The 17,096-nt window shown below is 36.7% G+C and overlaps 1 protein-coding gene and 1 pseudogene across 3 annotated transcripts in view; one reads left to right on the top strand and one right to left on the bottom strand.

Moving 5' to 3' along the window:
• The window catches only part of CFAP299 (cilia and flagella associated protein 299), a gene marked incomplete at both ends in the record, with an annotated part of 622,955 nt that overhangs the window by 543,736 nt on the left and 62,123 nt on the right, over positions 1 to 17,096 (bottom strand). The window lies entirely within an intron of this gene.
• LOC307050744 (dynein light chain 1, cytoplasmic-like) lies at positions 4,655 to 5,023 on the top strand (annotated as a pseudogene). The gene has a single exon. The product of its transcript is annotated as a dynein light chain 1, cytoplasmic-like (transcript).

The following is a 17,096-nucleotide window of genomic DNA, read 5'->3' as shown; positions in this document are numbered from 1 at the left end:
ACAAGTCTATTGGTGCCACTTTTCCAACAGTATTTGCTCATTTCATGTCTCTGTGTCACAGTTTGGTTAACTCTCACAATATTTCAAATTTTTTCATTATTATTATATTTGTTGTGATGATCTGAAATCAGTGATCTTTAATGTAACTACTATGACTCAACTGAAGGCTCAGATGATGGTTAGCATTTTTTAGCAATAAAGTATTTTTTAATTAAGGCATGGACGTTGTTTTCTTAGACATAATGCTATTCCACATTTAATACACTATGGTATGGTATAAACATAACTCATATACACTGGGAAACAAAAAAAAATTGTGTATCTCACTTAACTGTGATACTTACTTTATTGTGGTGGTTTAAAATTGAACCTGCAACATCTCAGAGGTATGCCTGTGTCTCTGTTAAATGAGAGAATGGACATTTAAATACAACTAGCATTATTTGCCACAGTCTATTCATGTGGCAACCCAAATATCCATCACAATCTCTCTCCTTCACATAGAATACATTGATCACCTCCACAAGGGAGAAAATTCCAAAGTTCCACTGGTAACTGTACCCAGCTAAAAGTCTCCCCTCTGGATGATGTATAGCCCTTTCCCTTCATCAATCATGGATGTGGAGCCTCATGATTTGGCAACCTACAAACTAAAACAAGTTTATCTGTCCCCATACACTCAATACTCATGGCTTGTGAAGAAGTAGATATTGCAAACTAAACTGCCCCTATTGAGCAAAGAGGGATTGGGAAACTTATAGCAGTCTCTGGGCCATGGCAATAATCAAATCCTACTAGGTAGGCGTTACAAATATTCCATGAACCAACAATGGATTAGTCTCATCTGGAAGGCCCTGATTCTGCTTTCCTGGAAGAAATGTACACTTTCTTCCAAAGCCTTTGGTTCTATCCCCTGGTGGGTGCTTTCCTATCTTTTGTCCTCCCTTGCCATGAATCAAGCAGGTGGTACAAAGACTGCTCTTCTTGGAGACTGCGATATTTTTGTAGCCTTCTCCTTGCTGGTCCAGATTTGGCAGCTCAGGAATCTTCTAAAGGGTTGAACAATTACAGGCTTTTGCAGGCTATGTTGTTGTTCTGTAGCCACACAATTCCCTCAAAACCTTAGCAAGCTTCCAGGCAATTTGTTTTGAATTAGTTCCATATGTAAGTAACTATAGCCAAAGATTTAATCTAGATGTACTCTTTAAGGCTGAAGATGCTTGTCTTTTCCTTATTACCCTGTGTGCTTTCCTTACCCCCTCTCTGGATGGAAGCTACATCCAGGCTATCTAAACCATTTTGTTTGGGTGGAAAAGCAATACTCTTAATTTGATTTTGCTTCTCATCTGGCTCCCAAATCTGGCAGGACATTGAATTTATCTCCTAGTAAGTAAGGCAGTGGCTTTGAAGCTACCAGCTATAATTGCTTTGGTTTGGAATACAGAAGGAGTTGACTTTTTCAACCCTCAAAAGGCCTCAAATTATAGGACTCTCAGTGAAATTATTTTGCTAACCTGGCACAAAGAGCCTTTCTTAACAGAACTATATGCCCTTCCACCTCTGCTTGCAGACTGGTTAACTCTAGCCTGAGTTCATCTCTGTCATAGGATTTTGCTGGAAGAGCAAGAAGCTGCCAACACACATGAAGATCCTGCAGCTTTCCAGTGATTTCCCCTAATGTTATGTATGGCCTCTGTCACCATTTAATTTGCCTTCTGAAATACTGTAATCAACAGTTATATCAATGCTTTGCCTCAGCATATCAGGGATCAACCAGCTTTTCAACTTCCAATATCTGTGTCTGTGCTTCCTGCTTCCCAAGTGCTAAACATATTATGCCACAGATCTAGGTTATGCCACTTCATGCACCCCATTTCTGGTACCAAAGTCTGTCTTAGGAAATTCATAACAGAGATTCAAATAAGTCCATAAAGAAAATAGGGCTCCCTGGTGGCACAGTGGTTGAGAGTCTGCCTGCCGATGCAGGGGACAAGGGTTCGTGCCCCAGTCAGGGAGGATCCCACATCCCACGGAGCGGCTGGGCCCGTGGGCCATGGCCACTGAGCCTGTGCGTCCGGAGCCTGTGCTCCGCAACGGGAGAGGCCACAACAGTGAGAGGCCTGCGTACCGCAAAAAAAAAAAAAAAAAAAATAGAGGTTTATTCCTTTCACATTACAGTATGGAAATGATAGTCTAGGGATTTTATGGGGGACCCAGGCCTTTTCTATCACGTAACTCTGTCATCCCTCAGATACTGCTCTTATCCACATGGTACAAGATGATCCACCACCACAAACACTTTTCAAAGCAGCAGGATGAGGTAAAGGTGGCAGAGGGCCAGCTCTTCGTCCTTTAAGGAAAATCTGGAAACCGCACACATCACCTCCAAGGCAGCTTAGAAAATGCAGTGCTTACTCTGTAGCCACATGTCCTGCTACAAAACAAGAGTCCTTTCATTATGGGAGAAGAGGATCATGGATATCAGGGAGCAAAAAATGTCCTTGCTACAGCCTTAAAATAAGTGACATTATTGGGATCTAACATAGTGTTTTGTGAACCAGTATTTATAACAATAAGAACTAAGGTGAATAGAACATTATTTTAGGAATAACTGCTCACCTAATGATATTTATAGAATATTTTCCAAGGTATAACATCCAAAATATAAATTTGATATAAATAAATGTAAATTTAGTTTACTTTTTGCATTAAATATCTGATACATAATAGGCATTTGATAAATAATTGTTGAATGAAAGAATGAATGAACGGACTAAGCAACAAATATTTACTGAATCCCTACAATGAGGCCATGACTGTGTAGACACCAAAGACATATTAAAAAAAGGTATGACATATGAAAGGGGTTGGCAGCATTTTACTTGACGATACTGGCAACGTGAAGCACTATACACATCTAATAAACATATAAAATAATAATAATATATAAATAATAAATATAATAAAGAAATTTTCTACACAATTCCCAATGATTATACAGAAAAATAAAACTTCCAAAATTTTTCTTAAAATAATTTTATAATTTCAAATAAGATAAAAATTGGGTATCCTTTTTTTAACTCACTCTGAGTAAGATGGTTACTCTAAGAGCAAATGAATTAATTGGTATTTATTTATGTAATTTTTATATTATACTGAATCTTACACTTAAGATTTTAGTAAAAAGTAACAACATATTTAGCATGAAATTGTGACATGTAATTATTTGCTTAAAATTGGAATGGTTTTCAAGTAATTTAAATCAATGACAAATACATGAACTATTTCTTTATAACCATCAAAGCTATTTGTGCTTACATACGAAGAATGAAATAATTCATTTGTAGTTTTGAGAAACAGAGAAAAGAAGAACTTGAACCAGTACTTTCAATGAGGTAAACTATTCTCATTTTTTCACAAATCTTTCTCTTTTCTATTCTTCCATTCCTAGAAGCAGCATTTAGTTATCACCATGGATTATTTTTAGGAATGCACTGCTATAGACTATAGGGATATATTATTTAGAAGGCTGTGCACACATTAAGGGGAATGACCTGTTTACAAACATATATAAAATGTTTGTTTTATAATCACTCAGGTACATGACATACCCAGATGTTCCTACAAAATAACACCTTAGGAGAAATCACATATCTTTAGCCTTTTATAACTTTTTTTCTCTGTAGTTTTGCATATTTGGGAATGAAGAGATGAACAGAAAAAATTAAGGACAATAGGTGCAGGAAGCAACTGCTCAAGGCCTGCCTTGTCACACAAAGAACAGATATTTTTTTTAAGTCTCCTTGATGAGAATAAATTTTTGTTCTTTGAGAGTGGACAAAGTCATTTATTGCTCTATCAAGCATATAAGGTGAGTAAAAAGCTGAGAAGTATTTTTCATTACAACACATTTATTAAAAAACATAAACATTGGTGAAAATCTTCTGGGAAAGATGGCAAGCTAGGCACACTTATTCCTCTTCATCCAGCTCCAGATTCCCATTAACATGAATGAAAGTATATTAAAAATAGGGTGTACACTGTATAAGAATTGGAAACTTTGTGTCAAAAAACGACAGACTTTTTTTAGAAATAGCATAGATAAAACAAATGAAAGAAAAAACTATGTGCTTATTACCAATATTTTATCATCATAAAATAGTTGTCATCTTTATTTGTTTTTAGATTTTTCTATCTATAAGTGTAATTTAGACATTCCTTCCTTTATTCAACAAATATTTATTTTCGTGACCAAGGCAGTGTCCTAGGCCTTGCTATTCAAAAACTGTTCCTATTCTCATAGAGCTTACAATTTACTGCCATGGAGAAAAATAAATAAGTCTGTGAATGTAGCACAGTAGCATAGGAGGTACTAAAGGAGGGTTATCCAGAGCCACGATGGTGGGCAGCAGCTCAGACACTCACTAGAAGAACAAGCCACTCCCCAAGCAGAACGTTTGCAGCCACATATCAATGGCATTCAATGACTGCTGAGCTGCCAGGAGCAGAATTCAAATTATAGGGTTCATAGGCTGTGACCCTGATAGATGCACCATGGCTTCAGTAGGGACCGCTCCTCTCTAAGGGTCTGAGCCTTGCCAGCCTCTCCCCCAGGAGACCGTTGCAGTAGGCCAGCCACTGCTCTTTGGTAGCCATGTGTGACTGAAAGGCCGTGATCAAAAATGCCGATATGTTGGAGGAGATGCAAGAGGACTTGGTGGAGTGTGCTACTCAGGCACTGGAGAAATATAGAGAAGGACATTGCTGCCCATATCAAGAATGAGTTTGACAAGAAGTAGAACCCCACCTGGCACTGCATTGTGGGGAGGAACTTCGGTACTTATGTGACACATGAAACCAAACACTTCATCTACTTCTACCTGGGCCAAGTGGCCATTCTCCTGTTCAAATCTGGTTAAAAGCATGGACTGTGCCACACACCCAATGATCCATCCAAAAACAAGGACTGTAGCCTAAATTCCAAATACCACAGACTGAAATCTTTAGCCTTGCCCAAGGGAACACCTCGGTCTTTATTGTGTTGCTTTGTACAGGGCATACTCTGTACTAGTTTGTTGTGGTTATAAAGCAATTAGCAAAACAAAACAAAACAAAAAAAATAGGCCATGACCTTGAAGATAAAGAGGCTTCTATGATGCCCAGGCAGTGTACACCTCGGGAAGACTAGGCACTGATTTCCCACATAACCAAGTGACTGCCAATCCAAACAGAGAGCCAGAAATAGAAAACTGGCTTTAACTCAGCAGCTTCTCCAAGCCTATTAAGAACAATGAAGAAAGAGAAGGAAGAGGAAGGGTGCCAGGGAAGGGAGGAAGGAAGGGAGAGAAAGAGGGAAGGAATAAGGGAAGGAGGGGAAATGGTGAGGAAAGAAGGAGGGAGGAAAACCCTGCAGAGATGTGGTTCCTCTGCTCTGGAGCCCCACATTTCACTGAGGACTTACCACATGCCAGATACCATTCCAGGTACAGAGCAAAACATGAAATTTCCTTCCCATGGAGCTCACATTCTAGCAGGAGAGGAGCTAGCAAAAGTACAAAGGAAGTAAAATACATAGTATGTTAGGGGTAAATGCAATAAAGAAAAACTTAGGAAGGAACTTAAATAAGGGGTGTATAATTTTTCAATAGATAGGTCAGGGAAGGTTTCACAGAAGTGAGTTTGGGAACAAACCTGAAGGATGTGAGGGAGTGTGCCATGAGTAAATCTGGGAGATGAGATTTCCAGCAGAAGGCCCTCGGGCTGAACCATATAAGGTGTACTGGAGGAACAGCACGGAAGCTAGAATGGCTGGAGTTGGGAAAATGAGGGGTAATGAGATCAAAAAGACAATGGACTAGAGATGTGTTAGAGGAGAAAGAGAAGTGAATGATAGCTCTTAGATTTTTGGCTGGGGTTACCATTTACTAAAATGGAAAAGCCTGCAGGACAAGCCAATCTGGAAGGTACAATCAGGACTTTATGTGTATCAGATATTAAAGAAGATATATGGAGTGAACGATTCCATAGTGAACCTGGAGATCCAGGGAGAGGTCTAAGTTGGAGACTAATGAGTAGGCAGTTGTCAGAGTAGAGAGTGTATTTAAAGCCATGCTAATAAATACAATCATCAAGGATGCAAAGAAGACAAGGAGAAGAAGAAGTTCAAGGACAGCCCTGGAGCATGTCAATATTAAGAAATCAAGAAGATGAGGAGGAACCAGCAAAGGAAATAGAGAATGAACAGACAGAGAAGAAAACCTGGGGAAATCTCAAAACTAAGTAAAGTGTTGCAAAGTACTGAAAAAGATCAGCTCTGTTGAATGCTTCTGTAAGCCAACAAAGATGAGAACTAAGAATTAGCCATTGGATTTGTTTGTTTATTGTCTTCTCTCCTGCTATAATGTAAACATCATTATGGTAGGAAGTTTTTTCTTGTCTTAGTCATTAGTAAATTCTGAGGGACTAGAACAGTGTCTGGTACATAATTCATGTTCAATAAATGCATATTAATAAATGAATCTCTGTTGTGAATATAAACATAAAAATAAAGTATAAAGTGAAAAATGTTTTATGATGGCGAAATGCTTGTAAACATTGTTAGATAGAAAAAAGTAGAACTTTGCTATAAAGCTTCAGGTTCTACATAGCACCAATTTAACTACAAAATGCAGAGAGTTGATAGTATACAGGAAAGAAAACTTGGAAACAAAAAAAAAAATTTGCATCCCTAATTTTTGCTTTAGCATCCAAATTACTTATTTTACCTAAACCTTGCATATTTACAAACATGGCCATTTTACATAATGTTTTGCAATGACACATTACAAATTACAGCTCTTAATCCCAAATCAACTTCTTTCAAAAAGCAATATTTAATTCTATTGGAAGACACTGAAGAACTCCACTAGAATTACATTAGTTGTTCAACATTTCACAGCCTGCTTGAAATCAAGCAGGACCCTGTGGGTCCCTCCCAGGTACAAAAGCCTTTTCATGTCCCCACTTTCATTTGTAGGGAAAAGACTTCAGCCTCCTAAACCTTTCCTGAGTCTCAAAGGTCAGATTCAAACAGTTACTAAGCAGGGAAGTGAAGGAATGCCGAAATAAAGGAAAAGCAGTCAAACAATAGTGCAGTAATAAGGTCCTAGCTCCTCCTCAAGGGATGTACCTAACTATCTTTGAGTTCTTCTGCAGGAAATAAGGACTCCACCCAGATGGAGGATGGTAACTTCAGGCTGAGCACAAGATCCCTGGAGCACTGCCCTGTTACCTCACTGCCAACCAATCAGAAGAAAATCACACACCCTGCAGTCTGCACCCCAAATTCTGCCTTTAAAACCTCTTTCCTCAACACTTGATTTGGATATTTTGAGTATGTTGGCTATCTCCAGTGTGGTATAACATTGATTGTTCTCAGTTAAGGTCTCAATTTGTTTGCTATCAACTTCAGCTGGTCTTCCTGACCATGGAGCATTGTCCAGCGAGAAATCTCCAGCATGGAACTTCACAAACCACTCATGAGACGTTCGATCCAGCACAGCACCTTCTCCATATACTGTACAAATCTTTTTTGCATTTCAGTTGTGTTTTCACCTGTCTTGAAATAATAGAGCATAATATGCTGGAAAAAAAAAAAGAAAAAAAAAAACCTCTTTCCTGAAAACCATCATAGAGTTTGGGTTTTTTTAGCATGAGTTGCCTGTTCTCCTTGCTTGGCCCTCACAATATACCTTTCTCAGCTCCAAATTCTGACATTTCGGTTTGTTTGGCCTTACTGTGAGTCAGTCACACAAACTTGGATTCAGCAACATGCTCACACTCTTAAAATCAAATTGCAGACTCACACTATAATAACCAATCTGAGTCTATACTCTCTGAATACCACTATAATATTTTCCATGAGGCAGAGTCTATAGTTCAAAATGACATAAAATTTCAGCACTATAGCCACCAAAATAAATTAACAAGTGAAAATGCTGATGTCATAGTAAGAGTACAACAGTAACATGTCATTAAATGCAGTTAGAGCAGAAACATTTCTAAGAAGTTCCTACTTAGATTTTATCCTGAGATATATAGATATTTCTATAACTTACCAATAATATAATTGTCATATTATCAAAGATACAAATTCAACATATATTTTCTCACCAATTTTTACGCAAAAGAATATTTGGGTCTTTCAATTAAATGTGTCCTATTGTTTCAACAAGCCTAATGGAGAGTCATCTTATTCAGATAAATAACTCTAGAGCAATTAGTTAGTCCCAGCTGATGACTAATTTTACAATATTAGTTGAAAATTGGGTGGGATGCAAGGAAACCTACCAGAATTTTCCTAGGCAATTTGCCAGAGAGAATTCTTGTCAAGAAAAACAGTGCTGTGATTTCAACTTTGAACCCTGAACTGTACATTGTGTGAACATGTCAAATACTCATCCCCCAAATAACCTCATGCTCTTTCTGAAAATCTTGCCAAATGCAATGAATCTGCTTTAGTGGAAAAAAAATTTTAAGGCCAAGAAAAACACACACGTTGTACATGGAGTGTCAGTAATTCCGGAAATATTAGTTTACCTCTATTCATGATTTCACTTTAAAAGAATGCAGTGTTGTTTCTGCTGAAAATTTTTTACCATAATTAATTCATTTTTCTCCCAAGTAAACATTTTCTTCATATGTTACTACACTTGTACATTATTTTCTTCAAGTAATTAATTCAGCTTTTTCAAACATGATGCTATTAAGGTCAAGGTTTCAGATTTTGCACACTCAGCCATTCCCCATTCCCAGGCAGATCACTTAAATTATTAAAATTACACACTGGCATCTAAATCCTGCCCGCATCACTTTATAGAATGCAGATAAAAAATGGTCCCTGCCTGTTTTCAATATAAAATAGACTTTTTATAAAAAGATGTTGGATGGATAGGAATAGTGGAAGAATGAAAATAGAAATTTTATGGAATTAAGAATCAAACTGGAAATAAAAGGACAGTCATTAATGAGAAGTTCTGTGATACAGAGCCAAGGAATAGCATCAGAACAGGTGTCTGAAGTAACAAAACAGGAGTAAGTTTAGCTGTTCAACAAACTGTTAAAAATGCACCCCTTCAATTTCTGTTGTTTTTTTTTTGTGGGGGGGAGAACACCTTCTGCAATGGCCTGCTCTCTAGCATATTAACCTTACTAATTATTGTCCAAGAAATGTAAAGTTCAAATGAAGACTTATCCCTTAAAATCACCGGATGATTCTTTTTTTTATTTCATAATATCTAATATATGGCAACTAGTCACTATTTAATAGCCATTTGTGAATAAATATAAACACACAAAAAAACACATCAGGAAACTAAAGCAACAATGAAAAAATTTTTTGAATCTGCTATTTAATATAAAAACATAAAGTGTGTGACTTCCCCTGCCCTTTTATACAAGTTATAATCATTATAGGTAGTTGAAATAAAAACAAAATGTCCTAAATGCCTTCACCCATATATTATAATGTATCTTTATATCTTGTTTAGATACACAAATTGCTGTTTAATGCAGTACCTTGATTTGGGAAAGGAAAAACTACACTAATGGTGGTAACTACCTCCTATAGAAGAGTAGGTCTTAATCTTACAAGAGTCACAAACTCTTTGAAGACTGAATTTTAAAACAATGAGCCCTTTCTACAGAAATGTTCACATCTTGCACAAAATATCAAACCCAATTTGGGGACTGTTCATGCCATTCATTGGAACCTGAAAAGGTCCATAAGATGCAGATTAAGAGAACTTCCTATAGAGGAGATGACAGTAAAGTTACAGATTTGTTATTAACTTTAAAAAGCCAAAAAAGATTAATTATATCAGTTCATAGTATAACATCCCACATATTGTAGAAACCAAATAAATTATTTTTAACTTATATTTTCCAAGCTCAAATTGGTTTTAATAGTCTTTAATAGACTAAAACTTATTAATTGGTGATATGCAAAGTAAAATAAAATGAAATAAATTGGAGAGGAAGTCTGTAGTTAAATAAATTTGTATTATTTAGTTATGTAGAATTATATAGTTAAATGCTAGATTAAACAAAGTTAAGCAAGAATTTCTTTACTACATAACTTTTGAGAGTTGTTACTATATAAATATACAAAAATGGGATAGATTATGTACCATTTTCTCAACTTTTTTTGACCATGAAGTCCCATTTTCCTCAAAACACCTGTTACCTGTTGTTGGAAATTATTTATGATAGGTGTGGTAAGAGCTACAATTGCTTTTATTAATACTGAATTTTGAATAGAAATAAATCTACATTTAATATGCATTTTATTCCTCTTGAAAGAAACCAAGATATCAAAATAAAAGAAAAATAATATATCTGAGCAGATTACTTAGAAAATTTCTTTAGATCAAAACATGAGAGAAATTCAGAGAGGTAAGGCAGGTTCACAGGTAGCAGTGAGGCAGGTTGAGCTCAGCAGAGAGGGACCCTACTAAGAGGGTGAGGGTAGAAAATTCAGCCCACATATTGTGGGGCTAGAGCAGCCCTAAAAATGGCACCTTTTTACAATTCTTCCCCAGTGAGAGTGTTTTCCTCTACTTTTCACAGACACTGTGTGTATTAGCAGGAATCCTGAAGCAAGGATACAGATATTGAGAAACAGAAACTAATTTTTTAAATGTTATATTTGGTTTTCAGACACATTTTGCACTTCTTTCAATAAGGATTCCAAATTTCTTACCATTCGTAACCCAAACAAAATGAGAAAGAAACTTAATGAAAAAAAATGACAAGAACTAAAATATTGCATTACTGGCCAATGAACTTAACCCTATTCCCATACCTTACCCCTGACTGAGGACGGAGACTATTTTGTAGTCCCTGCACTCAGCAGGGTGGCACTGATATTACCCCATCTACAGCACTTTATCTCTGATTTATATTTTATAAGTAATAAGTGGGGCAGATGAGTGGTCGTTAAGCTAGAGTGAAACAAGGAAGAGGTAAATGAACAATTAGGTAACTGATGGTTGAAGCAAAAATCGTAACACTGTCTGATTGATTAAATGTATGGAGAGGAGAGATTTAAAACAATTATGTACTAAACAAAGGAAAATAAAATGATTAAACAGTAGGTAAGCCTTCTATATTTAACTCAAATGAGAAAAATGATAATAGTCACAGATTGGGATAAATTACGTATATATCAATATAAGTAATCTAGTGCAACCGCCAAAAAGCTATGCAAAAAGACACACAAAAAACAATAGAGATGCTGGACACCCATGCCAAACAACTGGGAAGACAGGAATACAACCCCACCCATTAGCAGAGAAGCTGCCTAAAATCATAATAAGGTCACAGACAACCCAAAACACACCACCGGATGTGGACCTGCACACTAGAAAGACAAGATCCAGCCTCATCCACCAGAACACAGGCACTAGTCCCCTCCAGCAGGAAGCCTACACAACCCACTGAACCAACATTAGCCATTAGGGCAGACACCAAAAACAATGGGAACTACGAACATGTAACCTGCAAAAAGGAGACCCCAAACACAGTAAGCTAAGCAAAATGAGAAGACAAAGAAACACAGAGCAGATGAAGGAGCAAGGTAAAAACTCACCAGACCTAACAAATGAAGAGGAAATAGGCAGTCTACCTGAAAAAGAATTCAGAATAATGATAGTAAATATGATCCAATATCTTGGAAAAAGAATGAAGAAAATATAAGAAATGCTTAACAAGGACCTAGAAGAACTAAAGAGCAAATAAACAATCATGAACAACACAATAAATGAAATTTAAAATTCTCTAGAAGGGATCAATAGCAGAATAACTGAGGCAGGAGAACGGATAAGTGACCTGGAAGATAAAATAGTGGAAATAACTCCTGCAGAGCAGAAAAAACAAAAATGAATGAAAAGAATTGAGGAGAGTCTCAGAGACTGCTGTGACAATACTAAAAGCACCAACATTCGAATTATAGGGGTGCCAGAAGAAGAAGAGAAAAACAAAGGGACTGAGAAAATATTTGAAGAGTTGAAAACTTCCCTAATAAGGTAAAGGAAATAGGCAATCAAGTCCAGGAAGTGCACAGAGTCCCATACAGGATAAATCCAAGGAGAAACACACCAAGACACATATTAATCAAACTACCAAAAATTAAATACAAAGAAAAAATATTAAAAGCAGCAAGGGAAAAACAACAAATAACACACAAGGGAATCCCCATAAGGTTAACAGCTGATCTTTCAGCAGAAACTCTGCAAGCCAGAAGTGTGTGGCAGGATATATTTAAAGTGATGAAGGAGAAAAACTTACAACCAAGATTACTCTGCCCAGCAAGGATCTCACTCAGATTTTACAGAAATATTAAAACCTTTACAGACAAGCAAAAGCTAAGAGAATTCAGCACCACCAAACCAGCTATACAACAAATGCTAAAGGAACTTCTCTAGGCAGGAAACACAAGAGAAGGAAAAGACCTGAAATAACAAAGCCAAAACAATTAAGGAAATGGTAATAGGAACATATATATCAGTAGTTACCTTGCATGTAAACGGAATAAATGCTCCAACCAAAAGACATAGACTGGATGAATGGATACAAAAACAAGACCCATATATATGCTGTCTACAAGAGACCCACTTCGGACCTAGGGACACATACAGACTGAAAGTGAGGGGATGGAAAAAGATATTCCATGCAAATGGAAATCAAAAGAAAGCTGGAGTAGCAATTCTCATATCAGACAAAATAGACTTTAAAACAAAGATTATTACAAGAGACAGAGAAGGACACTACATAATGATCAAGGGATCAATCCAAGAAGAAGATATAATAATTGTAAATACTTATGCACCCAACATAGGAGCACTTCAATACATAAGGCAAATACTAACAGCAAAAAATGGGGAAATCGACAGTAACACAATCATAGTAGCGGACTTTAACACCCCACCTTCACCAATGGACAGATCATCCAAAATGAAAATAAATGAAGAAACACAAGCTTTAAATGATACATTAAACAAGATGGACTTAATTGATATTTACAGGACATTCCATTCAAAAACAGCAGGATACACTTTCTTCTCAAGTGCTCATGGAACACTCTCCAGGATAGATCATATCTTGGGTCACAAGTCAAGCTTTGGTAATTTTAAGAAAAATTGAAATCGTATCAAGTATCTTTTCTGACCCCAATGCTATGAGACTAGATATCAATTACAGGAAAAAATCTGTAAAAAAAAAAAAAAAAAAAAACAAACACATGGAGGCTAAACAATACACTGCTTAATAACCAAGAGATCACTGAAGAAATCAAAGAGGAAATCAAAAAATACCTACAAACAAATGACAATGAAAACATGACGACCCAAAGCCTATGGGAAACAGCAAAAGCAGTTCTAAGAGGAAATTTTATAGCAATGCAATCCTACCTTAAGAAACAAGAAACATCTCAAATAAACAACCTAACCTTACACCTAGAGCAATTAGAGAAAGAAGAACAACAACCAAAAAAACCCAAAGTTAGCAGAAGGAAAGAAATCATAAAGATCAGATCAGAAATAAATGAAAAAGAAATGAAGGTAATGATAGCAAAGATCAATAAAACTAAAAGCTGCTTCTTTAAGAAGATAAACAAAATTGATAAACCATTAGGCAGACTAATCAAGAAAAAAAGGGAGGGGCTTCCCTGGTGGTGCAATGGTTGAGAATCCGTCTGCCGATGCAGGGGACACGGGTTCATGTCCCAGTATGGGAGGATCCCACATGCCACGGAGCGCCTGGGCCCATGAGCCATGGCTGCTGAGCCTGCACATCTGGAGCCTGTGCTCCACAATGGGAGAGCCCACAGCAGTGAGAGGCCCACATACCACAAAAAAAAAAAAAAAAAAAAAGGAGAAGACTCAAATCAATAGAATTAGAAATGAAAAAGGGGAAGTAAGAACTGACACAGCAGAAATACAAAGGATCATGAGAGATTACTTCAAGCAACTATGTGCCAATAAAATGGACAACCTGGAAGAAATGGACAAATTCTTAGAAATGCACAACCTTCCGAAACTGAACCAGGAAGAAATAGAAAATATGAACAGACCAATCACAAGCACTGAAATTAACATTGTGATTAAAAATCTTCCAACAAACAAAAGGACCAGATGTCTTCACAGGCGAATTCTATCACACATTCAGAGAAAAGCTAACACCTGTCCTTCTCAAACTCCTGTAAAAAAATGGAGAGAAGGGAACACTCCCAAACTCATTCTACGAGGCCACCATCACCCTGATACCAAAACAAGACAAAGATATCACAAAAAAAGAAAACTACAGACCAATATCACTGATGAACATAGATGCAAAAATCCTCAACAGAATACTGGCAAGCAGTATCCAACAGCACATTAAAAGGATCATACAGCATGATCAAGTGGGGTTTACCCCAGGAATGCAAGGATTCTTCAATATACACAAATCAATCAATGTGATACAACATATTAAAAAATTGAAGGAGAAAAACCATATGATCATCTCAATAGATGCAGAGAAAGCTTTTGACAAAATTCAACACCCATTTATGATAAAAACCCTCCAGAAAGTAGGCAGAGGGAAATTACCTCAACATAATAAAGGCCATATATGACAAACCCACAGCCAACATCGTCCTCAATGGTGAAAAACCGAAAGCATTTCCACTAAGATCAGGAACAAGACAAGTTTGCCCATTCTCATCATTATTATTCAACATAGTTTTGGAAGTTTTAGCCACAGCAATCAGAGAAGAAAAGGAAACAAAAGGATTACAAATTGGAAAAGAAGAAGTAAAGCTGTCACTGTTTGCAGATGACATGATACTATACATAGAGAATCCTAAAGATGCCACCAGAAAACTACTAGAGTTAATCAATGAATTTGGTAAAGTTTCAGGATTCAAAATTAATGCACAGAAATCTCTTGCATTCCTATACAATAATGATGAAAAATCTGAAAGTGAAATTAAGAAAACATTCCCATTTACCATTGCAACAAAAAAATAAAATAAAATACCTAGGAATAAACCTACCTAAGGAGACAAAAGACCTGTATGCAGAAAATTGTAAGACACTGATGAAAGAAATTAAAGATGATACAAATAGATGGAGACATATACCATGTTCTTGGATTGGAAGAATCAACACTGTGAAGATGACTCTGCTACCCAAAGCAATCTACAGATTCAATGTAATCCCTATCAAACTACCACTGGCACTTTTCGCAGAACTAGAACAAAAAATTTCACAATTTGTATGGAAACACAAAAGACCCCAAGTAGCCAAAGCAATCTTGAGAAATAAAAATGGAGCTGGAGGAATCAGGCTCCCGGACTTCTGACTATAATACAAAGCTACAGTAATCAAGACAGTATGGTACTGGAACAAAAACAGAAAAATAGATCAATGGAACAGGATAGAAAGCCCAGAGATAAACCCACACACACATGGTCACCCTATCTTTGACAAAGGAGGCAAGAATATACAATGAAGAAAAGACAGCCTCTTCAATAAGTGATTCTGGGAAAACTGGACAGCTATATGTAAAGGAATGAAATTAGAACACTCCCTAACACCATACACAAAAATAAACTCAAAATTGATTAAAGACCTAAATGTAAGGCCAGACACTATCAAATTCTTAGAGGAAAACAGAGGCAGAACACTCTATGACATAAATCACAGCAAGATCCTTTTTGACCCACCTCCTAGAGAAATGGAAATAAAAACAAAAGTAAACAAATAGGACCTAATGAAATTTAAAAGCTTTTGCATAGCAAAGGAAACCATAAACAAAATGAAAAGACAACCCTCAGAATGGGAGGAAATATTTGCAAATGAAGCAACTGACAAAGGATTAATCTCCAAAATGTACAAGCAGCTCATGCAGCTCAATATCAAAAAAACAAACAACCTAATCCAAAAATGGGCAGAAGACGTAAATAGACATTTCTACAAAGAAGATATACAGATTGTCAAAAAACACATGAAAGGAGGCTCAATGTCATTAATCATTAGAGAAATGCAAGTCAAAACTGCAATGCAATATCATCTCACACCAGTGAGAATGGCCATCATCAAAAAATCTACAAACAATAAATGCTGGAGAGGGTGTGGAAAAAAGGGAATCTTCTTGCACTGTTGGTGGGAATATAAATTGATACAGCCACTATGGATAACAGTATGGAGAGTCCTTAAAAAACTAAAGATAGAATTACCCTATGACCCAGCAATCCCACTACTGGGCATATACCCTGAGAAAACCATAATTCAAAAAGATTCATGTACCACAATGTTCATTGAAGCTCTATTTACAATAGCCAGGACATGGAAGCAACCTAAGTGGCCATCAACAGATGAATGGATAAAGAAGATGTGGCACATTTATACAAGAGAATATTACTCAGCCATAAAAAGAAATGAAATTGAGTTATTTGTAGTGAGGTGGATGGACCTAGAGTCTGTCATACAGAGTGAAGTAAGTCAGAAAGAGAAAAACAAATACTGTATGCTAACACATATATATGGAATCTAAAAAAAAAAAAAAAAGGTCATGAAGAACCTAGGGGCAAGACGGGAATAAAGACACAGACGTACTAGAGAAGGGACCTGGAGACACAGGGAGGGGGAAGGGTAAGCTGGGACAAAGTGTGAGTGTGGTAGTGTATATATAGACATATATACACTCCCAAATGTAAAATAGCTAGTGGGAAGCAGTAGCATAGCACAGGGAGATCAGCTTTGTGCTTTGTGACCAGCTAGAGGGGTGGGATAGGGAGGGTGGGAGGGAGGGAGACGCAAGAGGGAAGAGATATGGGGATATATGTATATGTATAACTGATTCACTTTGTTATAAAGCAGAAACTAACACACACACACACACACACACACACACACACGAACAATACAGATAAATGAAAACCAAGGTCTAAAACAGGTTCAAGAAATACATAAGAATATGGGCAAAAGAAAACAAGAAACAAAAAATAAAATGGCAGACATAAACACCAACATATCAATACATACATTAGATGAAATGGCCTAATATACTTATTAAAA

The sequence above is a fragment of the Hyperoodon ampullatus genome (assembly GCF_949752795.1).
Source record: "Hyperoodon ampullatus genome assembly, chromosome: 1".
NCBI classification, from domain to species: Eukaryota; Metazoa; Chordata; class Mammalia; order Artiodactyla; family Ziphiidae; genus Hyperoodon; species Hyperoodon ampullatus.
Note: the sequence above shows the minus strand (reverse complement) of the source record. Positions and strands in the feature narration are given on the sequence as shown.